Consider the following 20233-nt stretch of genomic DNA (forward strand, 5'->3'; position numbering starts at 1 on the left):
TTTTTCATTATGAATATTTAATAATTAAATTACATTTTACTATTAAAATAAATATTAAATTTATATTATAATTATACAACAACATAAGTAAGCTTATTTACAAATCAAATTTATATTATAATTATATGAGTAAAAATACTTACAAATAGTTTCCCGAATATCATATAATTGAGAATATATAGTTGAGATTAGTGGTGCAATTGCTTTCATATTTATATGCATCTTCCTGCCCATTAAAAAGTATTAAGCCTAAAACTAAATAGCAAAGAAAATATGTTTAACAATTTATGTTAAAAAAGAAAAGAAAGAACATTTTGCTTTATCAAAAGTTAGAGACCAGAATCATGTGGCAAGCAAATGAACAGTTTTAGAAAAACAACTAAACATGAACAGTGTAGACATACAGTCCACGTCCAACAAATTCCATAAGCGCACAATCTATTCACTGAATCTCTCCATGGTTGGTATATTGTCGAGGTAAATCCACATGCACGCAGAGTCTACTTCAACGGAACGTATTCTCGCAGCTTCTTCTGCTTTCAAACTTTGCATCGAACCACTGAAAGCTGGTGTTCATTCGGCCCTGTTTGACACACCAAAGCTGTCTGTTTGGTCAGCATAACCCTGGTATGTATGTATTTCCAATTGACGGTATGCTAGTTGTATGATTCGATCATTGTATTCCATTCCCCAGAAAAACAGAGAAGATCTTATTTAAATTTTGATAGCCAACGAAATGCCTATTCATTTGTTATGCAATAATGCACATACATGAGGGTGCAATAAACGAGAGGTAAAGGCGCTTAAAACTTCGTTTAAGAGAAGCATTTTGTACTCTATTCATAGTGACCTGTTCAGGCCCTTCATATGACAAGTGGGTTTTCGTAGATTTTCTTAGGTTTTTATTGAATGCTAGGTTTGTCACGTGGGTTTGGTAGGGTTTAATTTTGGAATGTAGAGGGTTGGTGTTCGTTTGAGAACACATGGTTTGCCATAGTTGCTCACATGGCCGAGGAGATTGAGCAGTTTCAGTCACATGATGATGGGTATGTCATTGCAACCGTAGAACTTGCTACTGGTTAATTGGAATGCAGCTACGGCTAGGGACACAATTCAAACCCCGGGCTTTAGCCAATTGGGTTATTGTTGTTCAGTGAGGAAGGCAGTAGCATCTTAGGCCAACTGCTAAGGTTTAATTCCCCGGCTACACAAATAAAGCTATTGGGGCTAAGTGAAAGTCCTCGGTGATTTTGATGAAATAGTACTCCCCTGTTCGCGAAGCTTAGCTGATCGAAAATGCCCGCGATTCGTCATCAATTCTTCAATGGTGTCTCACATGTGAGAATGGGCCGCTTCTGGTGCATGACATATTTGGACTAACTGTAATGCTTCTGGAGTTTGAAGAAAGCACTTCCAAAGAAAAATTTAAGGCTTGATCGGTTTGACATTTGTGATTTCACAACAGGAATGTCTATGCATAGTTATATAAGACTTAAGTGATTGATCTGTCATTTTCCCTAATGGCATCAGTAGGTGCATTGATTCTTTATCTTGGTTTCTGCATGTTAAAATCTCAGGGATTCACAGTCAAGTAAAGCTATTCAATTATCACTCATAAGTGAGATTGGAACCGATAGGCTTTTCCTATTTTTGCTAATTGCTTGCATTTTTATTTGTTTTAAGTTTTTAACTGATGGGCTAGCTGCCGTGATATGACAATGGTATTAATTAATTAAAAACCACGTTTGCTATGGAAATATGATGTATATACGCACAAATGGAACTTAGTTGTCTTCACAACTTGCAATCTTATTCAATCGGCCTCTTTAGGTACTTTTATATTACAGATAACCCTTTTGTTTCATGTAAGAATGTTCAATGTTAAAGGATCGCAGATCTACGTGGATGCAGCATACTGTGCGGTACTTGAAATGGAAATTAGTGCATTAAACATCTTCCTATTGCCGGTGATACTGTCTATAGCAATTTCTAATTGTTGAAAGAACACCCAGAAACGAAGGTACCGGGGAAGCTTTTGTTAACATTTTTTGAAATGTGGTGTTGAAGATTAGAATGTGAAAGAACCAAAAAAATGTTGGTTTAACCACAATTTGAAATCAGGGTTCACTTCAGAACATTTAGCTAAATATTAAGCCTTCAAACAACACGCAAGCATGCCATAGGAAAGGAACACATGCGAAACAGTGTTGTCGCCATCTGGTTGGTTAAACTCTAGAGAAAATGTGTTAAAAGAAAATGTATCAAAAAATAAATTTTACCGTTAAAGTGTCTGAAGTAATGGAAACTCTTAACTCACAATCCATGCCCAACACCATATGTAGAATGCAAACTAATTTATTTTTTGGGATTAATTCAAAATAGGTCATTTGTGTAAGTGCGCAACACATCTGGAATTTAGAACATGGATGTTTGAATTAGTCAGGAAACAGGCTCACTATTAAATACGTGCAACATAAATGAGGCCAACCTACAGCTTAATCTAGAAATTTTAGGAGCAAGTAGATATTTGCATATTTTTAGTGTGTATTTGAAGGAGGCAATGTGTGGTGTGAGGAGTGATTTTCTTGTGAAATCGGTCCAAATTTTTTAAATCTATTTTTGGGTAAAGTAAGATAAATAGATTGCAAACAAAACATGGATAGTAGAAGCACAATGCAGATGGGAGCTACCAATCCAAACAATTGGAGTCATTATTTCAAGAACAATGAAAGATGCTTTTGTTCAAAGAGATGGCCAACCAATGGCCCCAAAATTCTGAAGCTACATTGAGTTAAAGTGTTATAGAAAAGCCTCTTTACTGCTAAAAGATTAAAAATATCATCCTTTGTCCCAGAACAACTAATCTCCCTTGTGAGGTCAGGAACCAAATAAGAATATAACTATCTTGTCTGAGCCAAGCCTTGTCAGTTGTATAACCACCTACCTTCTTGGATTTTCACTGCAGATAGATTATTCTGTTTAAGGAGTCCCCTGTTTTTTGTATATGAAAACCTGAAAGGGAAGTTCTATATTAATGTAGAGGTAAAAAATACAGCATGATTACAGATTCATCCACTGGGCCTTGTTGAATTTCATTGAAATTCTGCAACTTCTATGATGAACAATCTGAAACTAATTCTTTTGACCAAGACACAGAATTTCTCAACACTAAAAAACATCGGAATTAAACACAGAGATAAAGACACAATTACACAAGAGACACAATAATTTTCTTGGGAAACCCAACTGGGAAAACCCTCTCCTTGATGTGATATTTATTGACTGAGCAAATAGATCAAATACAAAGAACTCTGTCTCTTGAGAACAGATATGTTCTCCTGCTGATCTAGCCTAGTCTTGCTCTGGAAAAAAACTTGATCACAGCTCCTAAATCCTAGCACACTTGTGATCTCCTATTACTTAGGACACAATCTCTTTGCGCTCTCCGCAAACAAGGCTCTCTCACAACATGTGAGCTCTGTCTTGACTCTTGTCACACAAACCTTTGTGCATAAAACTTGTCTTATCCTTGTGCCTTCGTCCTTCTTTTATAGATTCGATCCATGCTAAATTAGGCTAGTTCAAATATAGAACTCGAGCTCTGATAGCGAGTTAATTGAGAGTGTTGCTCTCCTTCCAATCATCACTGGAGTTGTTATCTTGTGCCCTCTCCAATCAACACTGGAGATCTAACTCGCTCTTCCTTCAATCAAGAATGAAGACTAACTCGCTCTAACTGAACTGCTAATTGCCACCTTGTTTTGTAGTCAAACGGATGAAGACTCCACTTAACTAAAGCTCCAACACTACGCATGCTAACTTGATGATTACTCCAGTAAACTGGAAATAACTCATCATAACTGAAGTCTATCTCCTGAGGACAACTTGAGGTCTTCATTGGCTAAGGCACAAGCTAGAAGACCTTGCTCGCTACATTTCCAACACTTCCTCTTAGTGAGGAAGGTACTTCTAGAAGAACCTCTTCCGCTTGGATCTGTTTCCAACACTACCACGCTCTCCGCTGCTGCAACTGCTCCCTCTGAACTAGAAGGCTTCCCTGCTTCCTATTGTGGAATTTGATCTTAAGACCTATTCTTACCAATCATACTCCTATTCTCTGAGTCTATCACCTTAGTCATAAACGTCATGTACCCCGTGTACCTTTGTGGTTGCTTTCTCTGACTAAAGGTGTTACTGGAGATCCAAGTCTCTTATGATCCTCCCTAAAGAAATCGTTTGTCCACTTGGCTCGAACTCTCCCTATACTGGGAGCAATGTTTTAAAAACCGGCCGTTTCGAAACCGAAACGGCCGAGTTGAACCGAGTTGATGCTTGGAGGACTGACCCGGCCAAGGAAACGGTCCGGTAGACCGAGTCACACATGACTCAGCCGAGTCATGTGTGACTCGGTCTACCCGGCCGGTTCCGATATGACTCGGCCGAGTCACAAAGGAACGGCCAGGCATGCGTTAAACACATAAAAATAAACATTTTTTTGGTATTTTTTAATTGTTTAATGAAGTTTATGGATCCCAAACTGTTATAATAATATGCTAAATGTTTTTGGGGTCCATTTCCCCCTCCCAAACCCTATTTAAGACACCCAAGTGCTCTCATTCACTCACAACAGTCTTATGCATTTGAGTGAGAGTCTTCTTTGAGAATTAGTGAGCAGTTCTTGAGCTTGTTTTGGAGCAGCAGTGAGGAGTCTTGGAGGAGCATTGTAGCTGGAGTGAGGAGCTTCTTGGGCAGCCATTTGGAGCAGCATTGAGGAGCTGATTCTTGGAGCAAGCTTGAGGAGGCAGTTTGTGCCTGGAGGTATTTTTTTCCACCTCTATAAATTTGTTTTTGCTTAGTAAATTTTAGGTGCATATCAAGAAAGCTTAGAGAGTGTTTTTTGTCAAATAAATGAACATTGAATCATTGTTTTTTTTTTTTTTTTTTCATTTTCAGATTGTTTTCCTAGTCAAAAAATGGCACCTAGAGCAAGAGATCCTACTTGGGCATATGTTGAAATGGTTGATAGTCAAATGCATTGCAAATTTTGCCATAGGAAAATTAAGGAAGGTCCTGGGGGCATTAATAGGCTGAAACAACACTTGGCAGGGATTAGAGGCCAAATTACCCCATGTACCTCACCAGAAATTGGGGAGATTAGAAAGAATTTGTTGGCCAGCTTTGAGAAATTTAAAGAAGATAAGGCTAGGCATAAAGAGATACAGGCTGAAATTGGGAGGAAGAGGGAGATACAAAAAATGATGGCTACCAACCCCCACTATGATTTTGAGGGTTCTTCCTCTATCTCTCAAACTGAGGCATCCAACCCTTTCCGTTATGTTCCTCCCTCTTTTGGTTCTGTTCAAGATAAGGGAAAGGATAGAATGAATTTGAAAAAGGGTGATGTGACTATCAAAAGTTATTTCACTCCCTCCTCTCCATCAGATGCACATGGTCCTGAAGTTAGTAAAGGTCAAATTCAGCCCACTTTAGATGACCATTGGAAGAAAGAATTGAGGGAGACTGCTTGTGAGTACATAGCTAGATGGTGGTATGATGCTGATATCCCCTTTAATGCTGCTCGTTCACCATATTATGAGCCTATGTTTGATGCCATACATGCTGCTGGAAAAGGCTTCAAAGGCCCTACTATGCATGAGCTAAGGGGGTTTCATTTGCAGAAAGAAATTCAATCCATTAATGAGTATTTGCAAGAGTTCAGGGACTCATGGGCAAGAACAGGGTGTACCATCATGTCAGATGGATGGACTGATCAAAGAAACCGTACCATCATAAACTTTCTTGTCTTCTGCCCACAGGGAACCATGTTTTTAAAATCAGTTGATGCATCTGATAAGGTAAAAGATGGCCACTTGTTGTTTCAGCTATTGGATTAGGTTGTTCAGGAGGTGGGGGTGGCTAATGTTGTTCAAATCATCACAGATAATGCCTCTAACTATGTTCTTGCTGGTAAACTGTTAGAGGAGAAACACAAGACCATCTTTTGGACCCCATGCGCTGCACATTGCATAGACCTCATGCTTGAGGATATTGGAAAATTAGATTGGGTCAAAAACACTATAGATCATGCCAAAAGCATAACAAAATTTATCTACAATCATACACTGGTTTTGAGTCTCATGAGGAAACACACTGGAGGCAAGGATATTATTAGGCCTGCCATCACTAGATTTGCTACACATTTTTTGACATTGCAATCTATGCTTTCCCAACATAGAAACTTGCAAAAGATGTTTTCCAGTGATGAATGGAATCAAAGCAATTGGTCTAATAAACCAGAAGGCAAAGAATTGAAAAGGAAAGTCCATGAAGAAACTTTTTGGAGAAAGGCAACAGAGATTTTGAAGTTTGCTGAGCCACTAGTTAAGGTGTTGCGGTTGGTGGATGGGGAAAGGTTGGCTATGGGCTTCATTTATGAGGCTATGGATCAAGCAAAGGAGCAAATAAAGACAGCATACAAGGATAGAGTGGCAAAGTATGGGCCCATTTGGGCAATCATTGATGAAAGATGGAACAATCAACTCCATCGCCCTATACATGCAGCTGGGTATTTTTTGAACCCACGGTATCATTATAAAGCTAAGGAGTCAGGAGCTTTGAGGGGGGAGGTTAGAGATGGACTGGTTGATTGCATTGAACGCATGATCCCATCGGAGTCTGATCAGCTGGAGATACATCGACAGGTCACATCCTTCAGCAATGCATCAGGTACCTTTGGGAAGAACCTAGCAAAGATTGCAAGAGAAGCAGATGAGCCAGGTAAACAAAAATTTCAATTTTCAATTTCTTAATGGTTTTACTTTTTTTATTAAAGTTTGTTAAATCATTTATAATTTGAAAGTTAGATATAATTTGTAATTTTGTTGAGCTTCAACCTTCATCTAACTCATAATTCATTACACTCCTATGTTTTTTGCAGCACAATGGTGGGAGGCCTTTGGTGGCCAGTGCCCTGAATTGCAAAGGTTTGCAATTCGTATTTTGAGTCAAACTTGCAGTGCATCTGGGTGTGAGCGCAATTGGTCTGTCTTTGAGAGGATTCACACAAAGAAGAGAAACCGTTTGGATCAAAAACGGTTGAATGATCTAGTTTATGTCCAATACAACCTTCGGCTCAGACGAAACCAATTGCTGAACAAAAGACCTGATTCAGATCCCATTGTGTTGGAAGACATTGATCCAACATCAGATTGGGTAGTGGAGAGTCGTCCACCAGAGTTTGATCCTGATGAGGATCTTGATGTAGATATAGATATGGAGACATCAGTTGAACTTGAACATGTTGTTCAACTTCAGCCTATTCAGTTGAATGCAGATCCCAATCCACCAACCTCAGTCTCACAGCCAGCAAGGACTCCAGTTGTAGGTGCTTCCTCTGCTCAGCCACGACAGAAGCGCAGCCGCATATCTACTCTATCTCAGCTTGCATCTGCTGCACAGCCTGCTAGTGGTACTGGTACCACTTCTACAGTTGCAGTTGGAGACGATGATGATGAGGAGGAGCCATGGGGCCCCTTGTCTGACTCTGATGATGATGATCCAGAGATTGGTCGAGATGATCTTGGCTCCTCTGGCAGTAGCTACTAGCCAGTAGTACTAGTATTGCAGTCTGGTCACCATCACAGTTTACTTTTGTTGTAGAGGCCATTTCTAGCCTCCTTGGTTATTTGTATTTTGTTTTGAGTCTTTGATCATGTATGACAGTTGACTATGTATTGCCATTGGGTACCATTTTGATATAGTGGATTGGTTCATGAGCCTACTTTGATCATATGTTGTCTTCCATCTATATTATAATGCTGTGCGTTTGGAAACATGAATGAAAATCTTTAAACTTATGTTTAAAATCTTTAAAATTATGTTTTTTTTATAAAAAAAATAAATATTTAATGTATTTTTTACAACGACCGAGTCATTGAAATCGAGCCGGCCGAGTCATTACCGTTTCGGAGTCGGAGTTTTAAAACATTGACTGGGAGTCACTGACTGAGTGGCTGCCTCCACTTGCCTTGGGCTCTACTCCTTATCATCCTGTTGGTCGGCAGCTATGGCCACTGGCTACCACCCCTGGCTTCCTTCGGTCACGTGCCCTGCCCACGGTCCCTGCAACACCACCGATTGACTATCTCACACAACTCTTCCTTGCACAACTACTCTCATGCATCCACCCAACTGGCGGATATCAATGGTAGTTCTGCTGAGACCAATGTTATTAGAACCGGCCAGTCCGACCGGTTTGGGGGCAAAATTGGTCTGAACTGGAAAAGACTGGTAGGCCTACAGCCGCGCCGCCTGGGCATTAAAAAAAGCGTTTTTATCTTTATTTTTAATTTTTAATTTTTTATTATTTTTCCTAATTTTTGACGCTACTCTAGCCCCCTTAAAGCTATTTAAACACCCCCACCCCCTCTATTTCACTCACACTATTCATTTGAGTCTTGCAATTCTTGAACTGAGTTCGGTGAGGACAATTCAGAGAGTTTTTTGCAGGGTTATTTTGAGGGAGATTTTTTGCAGATTTGAAGCACTCATTGGAGTCTTGGAGAGTTGTTGGAGAGTGTGTTTGAGCGTATCCACTCTAAGAAGAAGAATCGTTTGGAGCAAAAACGGTTAGATGACATGGTTTTTGTTCAGTACAACCTTAGGTTGAGGCACAACCAATTGCATAATAAAACCCCTAAATCAAGCAACAATGTCTTGGGTGACTTTGTTCCAACACCAGAATGGGTTGTGGAGAGTCAAGCATCAACATTCGACAATGAAGACCTTTCTTGGTTGGACTTGGACCCAACTCCAGAGGATGTAGAGGTAGATATATTAGAAGCACCAATGGCAGCTTCAGGGCCAGGGGAATCAAGCCATAATCCCATTGCAGACTTGGATGCTACTCATTCTTCAAATGAGTATGAGGAGGATTATTAGGAATCAAATGATGATTGATGATTTGATCATTGATTTGTTGTAGTTGTAGCTTGTAGTATAATACTATGATCTATCATGTTATTTTGGACTATAAAGGCCTTTTAGAGCCTGCTTCTTGATGTTTGTAACATTTTTGGTTCATCAATGTTTTGCACTAAGTGCTATTTTGGTTATATGCACTATTACTTGCTATATAAATGAGAGATTTTGCATATTTGTGTATAAATGGTTTGGATTCATATGGATGCACATGAATATATATGTTTTTTCTTTAAAATATGAATATTTTATGTGTTTTTTTTTGTTTTTGTTGTTGTTGTTTTTTTTGGTTGTTCCTTTGTTTTTTCTATTTCTTTAATTGTTGTTTTTGTTTTTATTTTTATTTTATTTATTTTTATTCGGTTCCTGGTCCACAAGGTTTTCCGGTTTGATGAACAATTCGGTCTGATAACATTGGCTGAGATGATGTCTGTTGGTAGTTGTTGACGACCCTCACGGTCTTTCCTCAACCCGTGGCCCAACTGTTTCCCATGTTGGTTGAACTCTGCAATCTACTCAACGCTGGCTTCACCCTCCACTATCGTCGCATGGTCTCCATGGGCTCGGCTTGTCTCAGTGTTGACCATGATCATAGAGTCTCGACCATGTGCTACTGTTGTTGTCTGACAACCCACGGTCGTTGCCCATGACCCGGCCTAGCCCCTTTGCGGCCTATTCTCACACCTCAATCCACCGATCATGGAACTTCTACAGCTCTACACCTGGTGTTATCCAGTGTCTCTTGATCGCTGCTATCTGCTGTTGCAACCTTCACATAGGCTGCGCAAATCTTCCTCAATGGCTTTGTTGTTTGATTTACTCAACCCGTGGCTTGCGTTTATGACCGCTGCCTTTTTGTAACGACTGGCGGGCGACCCTTCTCGGCCGTGACAACCTTTTGCAGTCCACTCACGCCTCTGCTCCTTCATGATTGATTGACTTTGGTTGTCGATTGTTGTTGGACACGTAATCCACTAAGGGTTGGGTGGAGGAATGTGAAGAGTCATTGGAGCCCAAGAGACCACTTGGTATATGAAGACTGTTACCCACCATTTTGTGGGTAATATCCCTAGGAGAATTTTTTTCTCTAAGATGGTCCTCCGTTGGCAGCCAGCAGCCCCTTGCAGCGATCAACTAGCTCATTGTGCCATTTCTTTGCCACCTTCGCCAGCCATGTGCTCCCTCGCCCACCTGCCATGATCGTATGTTTGAAGGCGTGCCTCTTGAATCTAAAGGTATGGCTTGTCATTTTGAAATTGAGTTTTCTAGTTTGCTTATCATGGACACTTTTGGGCATGGATTAATGGGGGATTTGGCGGAAAGAATTGGCTAGGTCTGTGCTTCGGTCCCCTAGATCCCTTTAGGAATTAACCTTGGATTCTAGTCTTGTGGGATCTCTTTTAATGACCATTTTGTTTTAGGGACCACGGAAAACCTCGATTTTGGTTGTGTGCTCCTGCTCCCTTATCCGCTTATATTACCCTCTTTCCACTCGTGATTACCCCATCCATCATTTCTTCCACCTGGGTCGACATACCTCCATCCGGTCCACATAGGGTCAGCTCGCCCCTTCCCCTTGTCCACACCTTGGGTCATGGCTTGGAATGAAGCTCAGAGGTTGATGTAGCTAAAAGGAAAGTTAAAAGCATATATGGCCACATTCAACAGGAAAAGTACCACAAAATGCAAAATATGGTCGGGACAAAAACATTTAGCATGTGGACAAAAGACAATACATGAGCTCTACCCCATCATCATGGCCATCACCCTTGTTCCAATAGGTTCTATGAGCCTTCCTCATCATAAAGGAACCCATGATTGTCCCAACCCTTGGTGGGCGATGAACCACCCACCTTGAAGGGGGGAAATCACTTCTATATCGTATACATCATGCTCTAACCCATTGAGCCCCGAGCAGTTAATCAGAGAAAATCATAAAAAGGCAAAAGACATATAAAGAAGGGTGGAAAAATCAAGGCTGGGGCACCTCATGTACCACGATTGCTCTCTCCTACACATTATAAACCGAATTGTGGGCTTCCCTCTTATTAGCTACCCTTGTACCCCAATGTGTGGCCCAGGGCTACCCCTTCTCATTCCCTACTTCATTCACCTATCTGCCCCATGCCACCACGTTTTGATAGATGTACCTTGACTATATTATCCACTTTAGAAACAAAAACCACCTAATAAGGCACTTGGTTAACCCCATTAGGAGTTTAGCAGACATTGGCACATCTCGAAGCCCATCATGAAAGGGCAGGCCATTATGAAGTCATTGCCTGTGGTCCATGATTAGGTAAGCTCATTTACTCGATCTCTTTAATGACTTGTTGTACTAGAAGCCTAGGGGACGCATTGGATCTTATGCAGGATTGCAGATGGTTTCCATTTGGGGTTTGGGGTCCAAATCCTCCAGAGGGCTACAATGGCACATATAGGGTGTGCGTTGAGAGCCATGGGCCTCCACAGCAGCAGATTGCACTTCATGGATCCCCACAACCATTCAGAGATTGCTCGTGGTTCACTTATTGGACGAGGAGGATGCACTTGATCCATCATGCTCAGTTGGCCCCAGATCTACACCATACACTTGGCAGATGATCCAGGACTTCTACGATGATGTGGCATCTCCTACATTATCATCCTAACCCTTGAGGGCAACCTATAGGCATCTTCGATTTGTTTGGAGACCCATGAGGACACTTGTGTGCCCCCACAGTCATTTGGAGCACCACAGGTTATTATAAGGGGCCAACCCCTTGTCCACTGCTTTTGAGGGTCTTATTCTTCATTGTGGCACCCATGGACCTCATTAGGCCTCTTAGAGGGCCCTACGACATTTATAGATTATTATTTGACCTCTCGAGAAACTTACTTCTTCATTTGTGAGCTAGTTTGGTGGGCTTGTCACCAAAATGTTGTATTATTAACACATTATTTTGTTTTTGGGGCTTATGTAGGCCAAGGAGGCTAATTCAAACTTCTTAGATGTGTATAAATAGAAGTGAGGTGAGATCATTTCTCATCATTACTTTGGATTGGATCTCTCTTTTCTTTAGAAAATTTCGCACTTTTTACTGGAGGATGAATTGGAGCATTTATGGATGAATTTTGATGTATGGTTATTGGTCTATCTTCTCTTGGAGCTTCTTTATTATCATTTGTGAATGGTTGGATATACGCTACTACATGTAAGTACGAAATTTTGATACTATTCTTGTTACTTTTGTCATATATGCTGGATGGGATTTTCATTGTTCTAAGGCTAATTGTTGCATGCAAATTATTGCTTAATATTGTGGCATTGTCTCTATTATAATGTTCTCTCCATGTATTGGCCCATGTAGTATGAGCGAAATCTCCTAGAGGTAAAATTTGACCTTGACAAGCCATTCCTCTTGTGCATTTGAAATATAAAAGCTGCAAGATTGCTTTCACTTGACCTAGAGGGATTGTGAGGTAATTTTGAGGCCTCCTTGATTGGGAACCAAGAAATCTTACACATAATCAACATAGAATCCATTCTCCCAAGTATTAAGGCACTGATCTAGCAAGGGTGGTCACCAAAACTCCTATTCTTTCGTCTTCTCCCAAGTCTAGCCACATTGGGGAGCCTAGGGTATCAATTTCCTGCCAAGCTAACCACAAATAAATTTCGATCTCCTAGGGTCTCCTGCGCTAGCCTTTCTTCTAGGCCTCCTCCAAATTTGAAGACATTCCGATGATGGAATTGGGAGAAAAGCCAAGCCCTAGCTTCGAGACCAAACTTTGCCCTGCCATCCCCAAGGTTAGCACTTCTCAAGGTCAAAGCAACATCTTTGAGTAATTATATTTTCTTTGACTCTCTCTCCACCTTGCCTAGGGTAAGAATATCATTGGTTGCTACATTCCTTCCTCATACCCTAGACTAGGTCCACTTGGCCCCGTGTGGTCCCACTCCTTTGAAAGATCATTTTTCAAGAACCATTCGTGATACTAATTTTCACAAGGATTTTAGGGATTGGGAAACTCCTTCGCAAGTTTTATCCCATAAACCTAGCCCCCAAAATCCTCTTCCTTTCCTTAGAAGCACAGAGTACCTTGCTTAGAAAGCAAGCAAGCTCCATCCTTCAAAACCTTCTCAGAAAGGGTCTAGGACGTAGGTCACTCATATCCATTGACTTATCATTCATTGGTGACTCCATACATATCGGGTCTCCTCCCATTGGTGAAAGTCTGTAAATAGAAGGGAGCCTTAGTTGAGGTGACAGTGGGCTAAGACTCCATTTGTTTCCCTTGGCCTAACATTTGCCCTTTAGGTCCCCTGCTAGTTTGAGCGGTAACAAAGACCAAGGGTCACAAGGAAATGCATAAATATGTAAATCTTTGTGAATAAATGCAGTCTCACAATTTATCTTATTTGTGTCTATCATTTCTGTGAGTTTAACATGGTATGAGAGCGGGCTAACTCTGGCCCTGCTCATGTTTGAGACACTCGTTTCTGTGGTCTCTCTGTGCATGTCAGTTTTGCCAGTCAATTGTGCCTCCCTGGACTCTGCACCTAAGCACTTTGCCATGCTGCACGTTACCGTTGCCTCACAAATTATTCTGACATGTTAGTGTTTTTTGTTTCTCTGCTTAGTTATGTCCTCTTCTCTCCATAGTTGTAGTTAGATGGCCACACATGGTTTTTTGATTATGGCCCATGCTTCTCCTGTCACTTCATTAAGCTTGTATTGTTCTCTATACAAAAATGATCTCTGCCATTGCAAAAGTGCGGTTTTGCCACTCTCGCCACTACTCTGCGCTCTCATAAATGTCTCTACCATTCGTAGTCAGTTACACCTACCTCGTTGCCAATTTGAGGTTCACTCCCAAGCAATGTTTTAAAAACCGGCCGTTTCGAAACCAAAACGGCCGAGTTGAACCGAGTTGATGCTTGGAGGACTGACCCGACCAAGGAAACGGTCCGGTAGACCGAGTCATTCAATGACTCGGCCGAGTCATGTGTGACTCGGTCTACCCGGCCAGTTCCGATATGACTCGACCGAGTCACAAAGGAATGGCTAGGCACGCGTTAAACACATAAAAATAAACATTTTTTGGTATTTTTTAATTGTTTAATGAAGTTTATGGATCCCAAACTGTTATAATAATATGCTAAATGTTTTTGGGGTCCATTTCCCCCTCCCAAACCCTATTTAAGACACCCAAATGCTCTCATTCACTCACAACAGTCTTATGCGTTTGAGTGAGAGTCTTCTTTGAGAATTAGTGAGCAGTTCTTGAGCTTGTTTTGGAGCAGCAGTGAGGAGTCTTGGAGGAGCATTGTAGCTGGAGTGAGGAGCTTCTTGGGCAGCCATTTGGAGCAGCATTGAGGAGCTGATTCTTGGAGCAAGCTTGAGGAGGCAGTTTGTGCCTGGAGGTATTTTTTTCCACCTCTATAAATTTGTTTTTGCTTAGTAAATTTTAGGTGCATATCAAGAAAGCTTAGAGAGTGTTTTTTGTCAAATAAATGAACATTGAATCAATGTTTTTTTTTTTTTCATTTTCAGATTGTTTTCCTAGTAAAAAAATGGCACCTAGAGCAAGAGATCCTACTTGGGCATATGTTGAAATGGTTGATAGTCAAATGCATTGCAAATTTTGCCATAGGAAAATTAAGGAAGGTCCTGGGGGCATTAATAGGCTGAAACAACACTTGGCAGGGATTAGAGGCCAAATTACCCCATGTACCTCACCAGAAATTGGGGAGATTAGAAAGAATTTGTTGGTCAGCTTTGAGAAATTTAAAGAAGATAAGGCTAGGCAAAAAGAGATATAGGCTGAAATTGGGAGGAAGAGGGAGATACAAAAAATGATGGCTACCAACCCCCACTATGATTTTGAGGGTTCTTCCTCTATCCCTCAAACTGAGGCATCCAACCCTTTCCGTTATGTTCCTCCCTCTTTTGGTTCTGTTCAAGATAAGGGAAAGGGTAGAATGAATTTGAAAAAGGGTGATGTGACTATCAAAAGTTATTTCACTCCCTCCTCTCCATCAGATGCACATGGTCCTGAAGTTAGTAAAGGTCAAATTCAGCTCACTTTAGATGACCATTGGAAGAAAGAATTGAGGGAGACTGCTTGTGAGTACATAGCTAGATGGTGGTATGATGCTGATATCCCCTTTAATGCTGCTCGTTCACCATATTATGAGCCTATGTTTGATGCCATACATGCTGCTGGAAAAGGATTCAAAGGCCCTACTATGCATGAGCTAAGGGGGTTTCGTTTGCAGAAAGAAATTCAATCCATTAATGAGTATTTGCAAGAGTTCAGGGACTCATGGGCAAGAACAGGGTGTACCATCATGTCAGATGGATGGACTGATCAAAGAAACCGTACCATCATAAACTTTCTTGTCTTCTGCCCACAGGGAACCATGTTTTTAAAATCAGTTGATGCATCTGATAAGGTAAAAGATGGCCACTTGTTGTTTCAGCTATTGGATCAGGTTGTTCAGGAGGTGGGGGTGGCTAATGTTGTTTAAATCATCACAGATAATGCCTCTAGCTATGTTCTTGCTGGTAAACTGTTAGAGGAGAAACACAAGACCATCTTTTGGACCCCATGCGCTGCACATTGCATAGACCTCATGCTTGAGGATATTGGATACATTGGGTCAAAAACACTATAGATCATGCCAAAAGCATAACAAAATTTATCTACAATCATACACTGGTTTTGAGTCTCATGAGGAAACACACTGGAGGCAAGGATATTATTAGGCCTGCCATCACTAGATTTGCTACACATTTTTTGACATTGCAATCTATGCTTTCCCAACATAGAAACTTGCAAAAGATGTTTTCCAGTGATGAATGGAATCAAAGCAATTGGTCTAATAAACCAGAAGGCAAAGAATTGAAAAGGAAAGTCCATGAAGAAACTTTTTGGAGAAAGGCAGCAGAGATTGTGAAGCTTGCTGAGCCACTAGTTAAGGTGTTGCGGTTGGTGGATGGGGAAAGGTTGGCTATGGGCTTCATTTATGAGGCTATGGATCAAGCAAAGGAGCAAATAAAGACAGCATACAAGGATAGAGTGGCAAAGTATGGGCCCATTTGGGCAATCATTGATGAAAGATGGAACAATCAACTCCATCGCCCTATACATGCAGCTGGGTATTTTTTGAACCCACGGTATCATTATAAAGCTAAGGAGTCAGGAGCTTTGAGGGGGGAGGTCAGAGATGGACTGGTTGATTGCATTAAACGCATGATCCCATCGGATTCTGATCAACTGGAGATACATCGATAGGTCACATCCTTCAGCAATGCATCAGGTACCTTTGGGAAGAACCTAGCAAAGATTGCAAGAGAAGCAGATGAGCCAGGTAAACAAAAATTTCAATTTTCAATTCCTTAATGGTTTTACTTTTTTTATTAAAGTTTGTTAAATCATTTATAATTTGAAAGTTAGATATAATTTGTAATTTTGTTGAGCTTCAGCCTTCATCTAACTCATAATTCATTACACTCCTATGTTTTTTGCAGCACAATGGTGGGAGGCCTTTGGTGGCCAGTGCCCTGAATTGCAAAGGTTTGCAATTCGTATTTTGAGTCAAACTTGCAGTGCATCTGGGTGTGAGCGCAATTGGTCTGTCTTTGAGAGGATTCACACAAAGAAGAGAAACCGTTTGGATCAAAAACGGTTGAATGATCTAGTTTATGTCCAATACAACCTTCGGCTCAGACGAAACCAATTGCTGAACAAAAGACCTGATTCAGATCCCATTGTGTTGGAAGACATTGATCCAACATCAGATTGGGTAGTGGAGAGTCGTCCACCAGAGTTTGATCCTGATGAGGATCTTGATGTAGATATAGATATGGAGACATTAGTTTAACTTGAACATGTTGTTCAACTTCAGCCTGTTCAGTTGAATGCAGATCCCAATCCACCAGCCTCAGTCTCACAGCCAGCAAGGACTCCAGTTGTAGGTGCTTCCTCTGCTCAGCCACGACAGAAGCGCAGCTGCATATCTACTCTATCTCAGCTTGCATCTGCTGCACAGCTTGCTAGTGGTACTGGTACCACTTCTACAGTTGCAGTTGGAGACGATGATGATGAGGAGGAGCCATGGGGCCCCTTGTCTGACTCTGATGATGATGATCCAGAGATTGGTCGAGATGATCTTGGCTCCTCTGGCAGTAGCTACTAGCCAGTAGTACTAGTATTGCAGTCTGGTCACCATCACAGTTTACTTTTGTTGTAGAGGCCATTTCCAGCCTCCTTGGTTATTTGTATTTTGTTTTGAGTCTTTGATCATGTATGACAGTTGACTATGTATTGCCATTGGGTACCATTTTGATATAGTGGATTGGTTCATGAGCCTACTTTGATCATATGTTGTCTTCCATCTATATTATAATGCTGTGTGTTTGGAAACATGAATGGAAATCTTTAAAATTATGTTTAAAATCTTTAAAATTATGTTTTTTTATAAAAAAAATAAATATTTAATGTATTTTTTACAATGACCGAGTCATTGAAATCGAGCCGGCCGAGTCATTACCGTTTTGGAGTCGGAGTCGGAGTCGATCCTTCGCCGAGTCGGAGTCGGAGTCGATCCTTCGCCGAGTCGGAGTCGGAGTTTTAAAACATTGCTCCCAAGCAATCGTGTCTCAAACATTTGGCATATGAACTATGTCTTTGTCCATTGTAACCATGCGAATGCTCTTGTAGCGTTTGGCAGAACTACACTCCACGACTTGGAGTCACTGTCATTGTGTTGTATACGACGTACGTCGAAGGATGCGTTGTAACGCTGCATTGGATGTTTGAGCCATTGGTTTCGCTATCTTACACGAGAATACGTTGCTTGAACATTTAAGTGGACAACTATTTGATCCATAAACCTGTGCTTTTTATGGCGGAGTTGCATCGTTGGCACAAGTGAGCCACCTCGTACAATCCACTTTAAAGAAGATAAATGCAGGATGCACTTTCAATGGCTCTGATCTGAAATAAAATCGAGGGAAGATGAAAAGTTTCAAGATATTTCTGTTGAAGATGATATAGGTTCGAACTTCAATAAATTAGAAATATAGAATGACGCTCGTGTATGACCTACTTTCATGTCTTTAATTGCTCTAATGACCAAGGACTTAATGGAAATGGAAGGATTATGTATGCTCTCGTTTTGTTAGGTGTTTCATCCAAAGAAATTGCTGACTTTCTAAAGTCTGGGGCTTTGGTTGAACTTAAAAGCATTTCCTATGTTGTTTGTTGTTGTCGTATTCCAACTGTTCAACACAAATAATTCAACATTTGAATCTTATGAGCTTAATGCACTGGTTACAAAAACAGAAAAGAAAAGATCAGAGGATGTGATTTCGTCACTACGCAAAGCTCAATGACATTCTCAATACAACTATAACAATGTCAAGCAATGTAGCAATGGATGGAACGGTACCCTAATAAACATCACCAGGTTGAAGATATATGAATATTTCAAGTAACTATGTTATGCTTGCACTTTTTTATAAAGCACAAATAAAAGACTAGATAATAAACACGTGATTGCTTCTAAATTGAGGACCTTGGTTTGAAGCCTCTTTTGTTGTGACCTTGAAGAACAAGATACCAATTCTGTTTTTTTTTTTGTGGTTCAACCTTAGAGTGGACTTTATGTTGTTGGTAACAGTAATGGGATTGTTCTTCTCTTGAGTGGATTTCCCTCTTATCATTGGGCAAATTTAATTTTGAAGAATATTGTATTGCTAGCTATCTCTATTTACAAGTACATTTTTGGTAATTTGCTGATTTGAGTTGCTTAAATAATGGCGAAAATTCATGGATTACTAGAGTTAGTAAGCACTTTAGTGTTATCTATTATTGAAGACATAGTTAAACTCAGCAGAGACACTCTCTGTGACATTCAGACTTGTCTGCAAAATACGCAAGAAAACATTGAATTTTTGCATCTTGAGTCACAATTACAGCGAGATGAGCTACAACAAGCGTAAGCAACATTTTGAACTTGTTTTTGTTTAGAACAATCCTCTCTTTGAGATTGAGACGAAATCCAATAAGCTACCAGAAACTAATCAAGTCATTCAAAGAGCAGAGTTGCATGTAGATGCAGAAATCTAGCCTACACTTACCAAGCCCATCATCAGACCTTAGGAAGAGCTTGTTGACAACAAACATAAAACAGGTCTTGGATATGACAAGGAGGTGTTCTTTCATACTCCAGATTATTCAAAACCCATCAAATTTTAAAGTGCTGGATTTCTTCATGACAGTTCTTCTTCACCTGTTCCTGCTCTTCCTCCACAACAACTTATTGTTAAATGCCAACAATGTAATTGAGTTGTCCATGTGAAAGATCATTGTTTTGATTTTCTTCTGTGTGAGCATTGTGGTCAGCATACTCGTCACTCAAACAAATGCTTTAGAATCAAGTCTCCCACAAGAATGAAGTTTCACCTTGGATGGATCGATTCTTGGCAATGGGCTTCAACAACCAAGAAGGTATTTTGGTTATATGGCATAACTTCTTCTAGATTATTAAAAAGTCTTGCAGTTGAGTTTTCTTCATCTCACCTTGCATTTGATAGGGGGGAATTGATGGTCTTCTACAAGCTTCAAAGAGAAATCAAGCGAGCCTGAGCCACAACTTGAACCTGCTTCTTGAGCCTACATCCAGAGACAACCATACCCAGATTCAGATTGTAGCCAGAGACAGAGAAGTCCCTAAACATGCCTTTGGTTGGTGGTCTTCCTTAAACCACTGTAGGTTGAGATCTTCCTTTTCAAGTTGAGGTTCTCCCTTTTTCTGTAGGTTGAGACCTCCCTTTCCAGGTTGATGGTCTCCCTTTTCAAAGCATTAGGGACACTTCCTCTAGCAAAAGACTTCAACATCTTTCCAGATTTGGAAGAATTCCGGGAATCACACTAAGTGTTCTAGGTTGAGACCCAAATGGTCTCCCTTTCTAAGACAATAGGGAGCACTTCCTCTAGCAGAAGACTTGAACTTCTTGCCCGATTTGGAAGAGTTCCAGTAACTGCACTAAGAGTTCTAGTGTTGGTGGTCATCCCTAAACCACCGTCGGTTGAGACCTCGAGTTCTCCCACCTTATACCATCATCTTAGAGACACATTTAGCCTATTGTTGTCACTCATTGTTGTGTTTTTTTATTAGAGTTTTGTTCTTGGACCCGTATATACCCCTCTCGTTCAAGGAGGGAAATGTTGGACATGTAATCTGCTAAGGGTTGGGTGGAGG

General features: G+C 40.6%; 1 protein-coding gene across 1 annotated transcript in view; it reads left to right on the top strand.

Moving 5' to 3' along the window:
- The first annotated feature begins 312 nt into the window (after nt 1-312).
- The window catches only part of LOC149156954 (uncharacterized), a 48403-nt gene continuing 28482 nt past the window's right edge, over nt 313-20233 (top strand). The window contains exon 1 of the mRNA XM_089438898.1: nt 313-627. The gene's annotated coding sequence lies outside the window, so the exon portion shown is untranslated. The remainder of the gene's footprint in view (nt 628-20233) is intronic.

This window comes from Pinus tabuliformis, chromosome 9 (assembly GCF_031772625.1).
Source record: "Pinus tabuliformis cultivar Carrire ecotype Pingquan chromosome 9, CPIR1, whole genome shotgun sequence".
Lineage (NCBI taxonomy): Eukaryota > Viridiplantae > Streptophyta > Pinopsida > Pinales > Pinaceae > Pinus > Pinus tabuliformis.